This window comes from Sphaerodactylus townsendi, linkage group LG10 (assembly GCF_021028975.2).
Source record: "Sphaerodactylus townsendi isolate TG3544 linkage group LG10, MPM_Stown_v2.3, whole genome shotgun sequence".
Lineage (NCBI taxonomy): Eukaryota > Metazoa > Chordata > Lepidosauria > Squamata > Sphaerodactylidae > Sphaerodactylus > Sphaerodactylus townsendi.
Window position 1 is genome coordinate 84,696,029 of NC_059434.1, and position 9,134 is coordinate 84,705,162.

Sequence of the window (9,134 nt, forward strand, 5' to 3'; positions counted from 1 at the left end):
AGTTAACAAAAAATCAGACCATATGGAGGCAAGATTTGAAGCACGGGAAATTCTGCTTCTGCCTCTGACATGGCATGGTCTTTTAAGACTTGGCATGCCTGATATACTATCTAATCAGCACTGTCCCCTCCCAGCCTTGGGATCGGGCGCCGTATAATATAATATTGCTGCTGCTGTGTTTTTATGGTTATAGATTTGTAAATTGCTTTAAATTAACTTATTATGTGTAAAATGTTTTTTTTAGCCTGCTGTGTTTAATGATATTATGTATTGTTGTTTCAGGCCTGCTGTACGCCGCCCAGAGCCCTTCGGGGATGGGCGGCTTCAAATCTAATAAATAAATAGACAGACAGACAGACAGACAGACAGACAGACAGACAGACAGACAGACAGACAGACAGACAGACAGACAGACAGACAGACAGACAGACAGACAGACAGACAGACAGATAAAAAGACTTCAAAAATATTTCTGGGGGGAAAAGTTCTAGAGATGGTTCAGTTTTCCAGTGAAAGGTGCATGTTTTACAAGCTTTTACCTTACTGTCTCACGTTCTGGAATGTCGACTGCGTTTGAGACATGTTAAAAAAATAGATATTATCTCGTTCCAGCTACTGTCAGAGAAAATAGAGCTTTCCTATCCCCTACTAGGTCTACAATGTGCCCCAGAGGCCCTCAGGCACGAGGCTGTATTTGGTACTGATGCTTTGAGAATCCATCTCTCTTCAGCCTCTCCTTCTTCAATTCCACTGTTCAGCTGTGACGATATTATTGTAGATTTCACAGCTGCCAGATCTTTAGCTGGTTGTTGGCCTTTCATTGTAATTCAAGCCTCACCCAGGGGCCTAGGAAGTTGTAATGTATCGGCGTAGTATTCGTGCGGATCCCAGCAGGGCTGCCTCCTGAATCTGACACGGGTTAATTTAGAAGAAGAAGAAGAAGAAGAAGAAGAAGAAGAAGAAGAAGAAGAAGAAGAAGAAGAAGAAGAAGAAGAAGAAGAAGAAGAAGAAGAAGAAGAAGAAGAAGAGGAGGAGGAGGAGGAGGAGGAGGAGGAGGAGGAGGAGGAGGAGGAAGAAGAAGAAGAGGAGGAAGAGGAAGAGGAAGAGGAAGAGGAGGAGGAGGAGGAGGAGGAGGAGTTTGGATTTATATCCCCCCTTTCTCTCCTGTAGGAGACTCAAAGGGGCTGACAATCTCCTTGCCCTTCCCCCCTCACAACAAACACCCTGTGAGGTAGGTGGGGCTGAGAGAGCTCCCAAAAGCTGTGACAAGCCCAAAGTCACCCAGCTGGAGTGTGTGGGAGTGTATAGGCTAATCTGAATACCCCAGATAAGCCTCCACAACTCAAGCGGCAGAGCTGGGAATCAAACCCGGTTCCTCCAGATCAGAGTGCTCCTGCTCTTAGCCACTGTTCTTAACCACTACGCCACTGCTTCAAATTTAGTCAATTTGAAGATGTTTCAAGTGCTGCCCCGGTGTTTTCGGGATGGCGCCCAGCGTGCCGATTACCACTGGGTCGGCCTCAGCTGGTTTGTGCCGCAGATGCTGAAGCTCGATTTTCAAATCGTGGTATCTAGTGACCTTCTCGTGTTCTTTTTCAATGACCCTGCTGTCACTGGGGACTGTTATGTCGATGATGGTCACTTTCTTGTCCTCGATCGCAGTGATGTCTGGTGTATTGTGTTTCAACACTGTGTCCATTTGTATTTGAAAGTCCCACAGGATCTTGACCTTCTCGTTTTCTATTAGTTTCTCCGGACAATGTCTCCCACCAGGTCTTAGCTGACCTTATGTTGTAATTCTTGCATAAATTCCAGTGGAACAATTAGCCCTTCCATGACTGGTTGTGACAGACACTTACAATTGCCAGCAACCACTTTATGTACATCTGCTCAGTTCTTACTATCTCACTGTGAAAGGATATGATTTTGGGTTGCAGCACGGCCCAGTCAACAACCAACTTTTTCCCAAACTCCGCTTCATTGCTTTGTGACTTGGGCACGGTTTTCTTGCACCGCTGAAGGAAACCACGAGCTGTTCCTTTCACGGAGCAGATGGGAGCCAGAAGAAAATCCCCTGCTTGATTTACACAGCGAGATAAAGGGCTTTTTAGCCAAATGTGACAGTGCTATGTTAATATTTGGCATGCACAGCAGGAAGGACAATCAGAAGTAGGGGAAAACCCTTGCTGTCCTACTTTCCCCATATAGGTCTGCAAGATTTTAAAAGGGGGCAATTGTGTGAGGGACAGCATAAGAAGGTATCTGTAGTCGATGAAATGAAAAGGCAGTCTGTAATGTGTACTGAAAAGGCCCAAGGCATGTTGTCAGCATGTATCACAATCTCTTGCCTCTCACAGGGCTGGGCATACAAAAAAGGATCCTACCCAAAACTTGATACAGCATTTGAATTCTCCATCTTCCATCCCGCAAACTTTATCCTCTCCCAGACTTGCAAAATAGAAGGAGGAGGAGGAGGAAGAGGAGGAGGAGGAGGAGGAGGAGGAGGAGGAGGAGGAGGAGATAATAGTAATAGTAGTAGTAGTATAGTAGTAGACCTTGGGCTAGTCACAGCTTTCCAGAGCTCTCTCAGCCCCACCTACCTCACAGGGTGTTTGTTGTGAGGGGGGAAGGGCAAGGAGATTGTAAGCCCCTTTGAGTCTTCTGCAGGAGAGAAAGGGGGGATATAAATCCAGACTCCTCCTCCTCCTCCTCCTCCTCCTCCTCCTCCTCCCCCCCACCCCCCCCCCCCCCCCCCCCCCCCCCCCCCCCCCCCCCCCCCCCCCCCCCCCCCCCCCCCCCCACACCCCCCCCCCCCCACCCCCCCCCCCCCATCTTCTTCTTCTTCTTCTTCTTCTTCTTCTTCTTCTTCTTCTTCTTTCTTCTTCTTCTTCTTCTTCTTCTTCTTCTTCTTCTTCTTCTTCTTCTTCTTCTTCTTCTCCAAAGAACTGTGACTAGCCCAAGGTCACCCAACTGGCATGTGTTGGAGTGCACAAGCTAATCTAGTTCACCAGATAAGCCCCCACAGCTCAAATGTCAGAGTGGGTAATCAAACCCGATTTTCCAGATTAGAGTGCAGCCACTCTTAAACACTACACAGGGCTGCGGTTTAGTGGTACAGCTTGGCATGGATTCTCTCTTCCTGTGTGTGAGTGATTCTTTGACGATTTAACCACAATTTTAACAGCCCTTCCCTCCCCACCCCCCGCCTGAACTGATGAAAATAAAGACGCGAGGGGGGAACAGAGCGAGCTCAGGGATGTGATAAAATTGCCCAGAGAGGAAAGCTCAGGGATAGCACAGAGGTGTGGAAAATGCATCTGGGAAAAATAAAATGCTTTAAATATGCCTGCACAGCTAGGGAAGATATTGAAAACATTCCACATCAAGGAATCATTGGAAAAGGGTTCTCTAATAAAACATTTCCAGGCTAGGAAAAAAATGTTTTTGGAACATAGTGGGGGGAGGGAAACAATGCTGAACTTCAAGGAGGAAAAGTTTTCTTTCCTGCCTGAAAACATTTCAAAAGGTTTGTGCGGAAAGAGCTCTTGACAGATCGAGGGTCTGATTCAAGATGAGGCAGCTGCATGTGTTCAGCGTGTTGAAAATATCTCACAGGAACATGTGGGTCTGAGTTCTGCACCCCATGAGATCCCGGCCCTAGATGAGAGGTGTTACATTCTCTATTTAGTTGATGTCTAGGCTGCCTTTCCCCATACAGACCCATAGTAAATATGCCCTATCTGCATACTGGACCGTGCATTGTGTTTTGGTGAGTCTAGAACACACCAGAGCTGGTTAAGGTCTAGGGCAGTGGTGGCGAACCTATGACACTCCAGATGTTCATGGACTACAACTCACATCAGACCCCTGCCAGCGTGGGCAATTGTTCGCCACCACTGGTCTAGGGCAGTGATGGTGAACCTTTTCGAGGACGAGTGCCCAAATTGCAACCCAAAACCCACTTATTTATCACAAAGTGCCAACATGGCAATTTAACCTGAATACTGAGGTTTTAGTTTAGAAAAAACAGTTGGCTCTGAGACATGCGTTACTCGGGAGTAAGCTTGGTGGTAGTCGGTGGCTTTGCTTTAAAGCAACCATGCAACTCTTCCAACAGGTGGTCGGGCCTAGGGTTTACTCAAGCAAACCTATTGCGCTTAACCAAACTTACCCAGGTAAAGGATCGTGCTTTAGTTCTTCGCATGAAAATCAGTGGGGTTTAACAGCGCTTAATAGGGTTACCTACACTGCTTCCCCAAAACTAGGTCTTAGGTTTAATGCTAATAATTGAGCCCAGCGGCCCAGGCTAGCCTAGATGGTGGGGTGGTGGTGGGGGGGGGGTGACTCTGTTTGCGCGTGCCCGCAGAGAGGGCTCTGAGTGCCACCTCTGGCACCCGTGCCATAGGTTCGCCACCACTGGTCTAGGGGAATAACAGCAAGCAGGGTGAAGGAGCAACAACATTGGTGTCTGTACTGCAGCACCATGGAGAGCTCCAATGGGCTGCAGGAATTGTCCCGGGATTTGTCCAAAGTCCTGCATAGTGTCAATGTTATGGCTCAAACCCAGGCTTCAGGGCGCCAGGCAGTGCTACAGTCTGATGAGGTTTACTGTATTGGTATTGATATAATAGCAATTTAAAGGGCTTTAACAAAGCCAGCAATCTGGTAACTACTGGGTGTAATGAGACGCGTGCCTTTAAGAGTGAGCTGATGGGTGGAGTTAAGAGAACCAGCAAAGGCAGTTAGAACTGACACCCTAGACCAGTGATGGCAAACCTTTTCGAGACCGAGTGCCCAAACTGCAACCCAAAACCCGCTCATTTATCGCAAAGTGCCAACATGGCAATGTAACCTGAATACTGAGGTTTTAGTATAGAAAAAACGGTTGGATCCAAGGCATGCGTTACTCGGGACTAAGCTTGGTGGTAGTCGGTGGCTTTGCTTTGAAGCAGCTGTGCAATTCTTTGAACGGGTGGATCACGACCCTAGGAGGGTTTACTCAAAAGCAAACCCCGTTGCCAGCAACTGAGCGTACTCCCAGGTAAAGGATCACACTTTCATTCTTCCCATGAAAATCAGTGGGGTTTAACAGCGCTTAACAGGGTTACCTACACTGCTTCCCCAAAACTAGGTCTTAGGTTTAATGCTAATAATCTCTGAAATCCCTGAAATAATTACACTATTATCACATGACGAACTCTGTGCACGCGTGCCCACAGAGAGGCCTCTGAGTGCCACCTCTGGCACCTGTGCCTTAGGTTCGCCACCACTGCCCTAGACAGTTAAGCAGGCAAGCTGCGCAACAGACAGTGAGGTGCCTCCTCGTGTGTAAACAAAGAAATGCAAGGGGACCCCACTTCAACCCCTTTGTGCACTGAAGAGCCCCAAGGAAAGTGTTCCATGTATTATAGGCCATACGGCAGCTCTGTATATATCAGTGGTGGCGAACCTATGGCACGGGTGCCAGAGGTGGCACTCAGAGCCCTTTCTGTGGGCACGTGTGCACAAAGTTCATTATGGGGGGGCGGAAAATCACCCCCCACGCACACACACATCTAGGCTAGCCTGGGCATGATCCTTTACCTGGGAGTAAGCTTGGTTGCTGGCAATGGGGCTTGCTTCTGAGTAAACCCTCCTAGGGTCGTGATTCACCCATTCGAAGCTTTGCACAGTTGCTTCACCAAGCTTACTCCCAAGTAACGCGCGCCTCAGAGCCAACCATTCTTTCTAAACGAAAAACTCAGTATTCAGGTTAAATTGCCGGGTTGGCCCTTTGCGATAAATAAGTGGGTTTTTGGGTTGCAATTTGGACACTCGGTCTCGAAAAGGTTCGCCATCGCTGGTACATATCAACCACCCTGGAAGGCTTGGCCGCCTGGAATCCAACCCCCCAAGACACTGAGATCTCTTTAGCAGGAAAGGACAGTTGGTTCTCCTTTGAAAGCCAAGACCCAGCAAAGACCAGGACTTTGGTTCACAAGGATTCCTTTGTCTGCCTTTGTTTGCTTTTGAAGTTTTATGCAGTCTCATAAAAGCAGAAAGGAGGAAATGTGTGTCACCGCCGTTATAGCCTTCCTGCATGCTGTCGCTAAAAATAGTACCTCATTATGTTAGTTATATACAACAATGCTATAGGAAAAAGCGAGAGGGCAGGAGAACAGGTGCGTTACCTGCCGAAGGTCCCAGGTTTAACCCCCAACACTCCAGTTAAAGGACCTTGGGTAGCCAGGCTATCAAAAATGCATGGATAACCTTAGAGATGAATGAGATTTTTGGGGAATAAGCTATAGGAGCAGCAGTGGCTTAGGAGGTTAAGAGCTCATGTATCTAATCTGGAGGAACCGGGTTTGATTCCCAGCTCTGCTGCCTGAGCTGTGGAGGCTTATCTGGGGAATTCAGATTAGCCTGTACACTCCCACACACGCCAGCTGGGTGACCTTGGGCTAGTCACAGCTTCTCGGAGCTCTTTCAGCCCCACCCACCTCACAGGGTGTTTGTTGTGAGGGGGGAAGGGCAAGGAGATTGTCAGCCCCTTTGAGTCTCCTGCAGGAGAGAAAGGGGGGATATAAATCCAAACTCCTCCTCCTCCTCCTCCTCCTCCTTCTTCTTCTAAATAAAACATTTCCGCCATGGAGTTCTGCATTGGGGTGTTGTGTTTAGAAATGCTCCTAGAACACGGCCATACAGCCCGGAATCCACACAACACCCCAGTGATTCCAGCCGTGAAAGCCTTCGAGTCCCCCCCCCCCCTGCCCCTTTGTTTCCCCAAACATTTTGTTTGCAACCTCAAAAAATGTAAACGAATGCCCTTTTAAAACAATTCTATAGTTGAAATGTTGTCAAAGCAGCTTAATTTGCTTACGCAATCTCTTTAAGACGTTCCCGACGCCTCTCAGCAATCTCCCTCCTTGGTGCCATTTTCTCTACTCACTCTCCATCCCCTCTGCCTGTTTTTGGAGCATTTGAGCAGAGTTTCTTCGGTTTTGGGGGGCTAGTCTTTGAAGGATGGCATGTAGAAGGCACAGAGAATCACCCAGCGCCCAGCTGTGAAGCACTGAAGCAGCAATTCCACAATGGTGTATAAGCCCGTGGTGGCGAACCTTTGGCACTCCAGATGTTATGGACTACAATTCCCATCAGCCCCTGCCAGTATGACCAACTGGCCATGTTGGCAGGGGCTGATGGGAATTGTAGTCCATAACATCTGGAGTGCCAAAGGTTCGCCACCACTGGTATAAGCTATAGAGAAGAAGGCCCTCTCTGCACAAACCTCTTAAAATGTTTAGACGCAGGAAATGCAACTTTTTCTCCGTGGAGTTCTGCATCGTTTTACCCCACGTTGGTTCCCAAAACATTTTATTTGCAGCCTCAAAAACGTTTAAATGAATTTTAAATGAAATTTTCTAATGAATCACAAACACACACACACACACACACACACACACAAAATCACAAAATGGCTGCCAGGAATTGTTTCAAGGGGATGAGTGTGGAATGCATTACATGAAGTGGTAAAGGGGGGGGGATCAGCGATCTTAGAAAACATTTTCGATTGTGGTTTTGTCTTGAAGGGCCGAAGCTTACGCTCTGAAAATCTCAGCGATGGACTCGTATCGAAGTGTGAGATGCTCAGCTTGGAATATTTCATCGGTGTCTAGGTTCAAGTAAGGACATGTTTTGGAAACCAGTTTACAAGGGAAATGCTTAATTATGATTCCTATTACAGCATGACGTAAAAACAGAACGGGCAGATGGTTCTCACGTGTTTCTGGGCCAGCCATAAACCACAAAGTATTATGGAAAACATGGGATAAAAAACACTGAAACACAAAGCCTTCAATTAGAAGTATGTTTTGTTTAATTTGAACGATTTAAGTACAGGTGGCGTAACTCACCCTCGACCCTTCAAACAGCCATTCTGGGCTACGGCAATTCGTGCTGCGGTTAAGAGGCTCCTTAGACACATTTGGAAAGTTTTTTGTGTGACTGGGTGTGTGGTTTTGATGAGGGATCGTGGCTTCTTAGAAACAACTGGATGAGGGGGGGAAAGACGAAGAAAGAAAATGAAGCTAAAATTATTTCCGTTGTCCCTTGTCTCTCCTCCTAGGAGCAGCAGTGGCGTAGGAGGTTAAGAGCTCGTGTATCTAATCTGGAGGAACAGGGTTTGATTCCCCGCTCTGTCTCCTGAGCTGTGGAGGCTTATCTGGGGAATTCAGATTAGCCTGTACACTCCCACACACGCCAGCTGGGTGACTTTGGGCTAGTCACAGCTTCTCGGAGCTCTCTCAGCCCCACCTACCTCACAGGGTGTTTGTTGTGAGGGGGGAAGGGCAAGGAGATTGTGAGCCCCTTTGAGTCTCCTACAGGAGAGAAGGGGGGGATATAAATCCAAACTCCTCCTCCTCCTCCTCCTCCTTCTTTCCTCATCCTCGTAGAAAACATCTTTGTATCTGTGTGTGCGCTTGCAAATCTGAATGTGTATCAAGCGCACCAGATGCCCACGCCAAGGGGAAAATAATGTATAATAAACTAAATTTTCCAGGTCTTCACAAGTAACAGAAGCCTTATATAACCCCTCTCCAATATGATTCTGATCCACTCTAGCTGGGCCTGCCATTCTTCCTTCACATGCCAGGTGATTTTAGCAAAACATTCATTTTGAACCAGTAACGTTTGAGGAGGGGGAGGGGCGCAGGCATATTTAGGGTGGGCCAGGCCAGAGTGTGAGCCCTAAAGACTTCCAGGTCACCCCTTTGCAAAGCAGGAAGAAGCTGCTGCTCGGAGGGTTGATCTACCTGCCATTAAGAAGCAATGGGTAGACTTGCCCACCATAGAGGCCAGGTCTACCAGACCTTCTTAGCAGTGGGTAGCCCAGACTTCTGAAGAGCTCAACTCACAAAGGAATTGGTAGACCAGGCCACTGAAGAGCTGGTCTACCAAGATGGAGAAGACCTGTTTGGGGGGGTGGGGGGCAATTTCAATTTCCCTGGGGGCCATTTTCTGTAGATATGCCCAGTGGTGGGGTTCAAATAATTTAACAACTGGTTGTTTACAAGCACCATTTTAACAACCCGTTCTGCCGAAATGGTGCAAACCTGCTGAATCCCACCACTGGATATGTCCCTGGGGCCGGG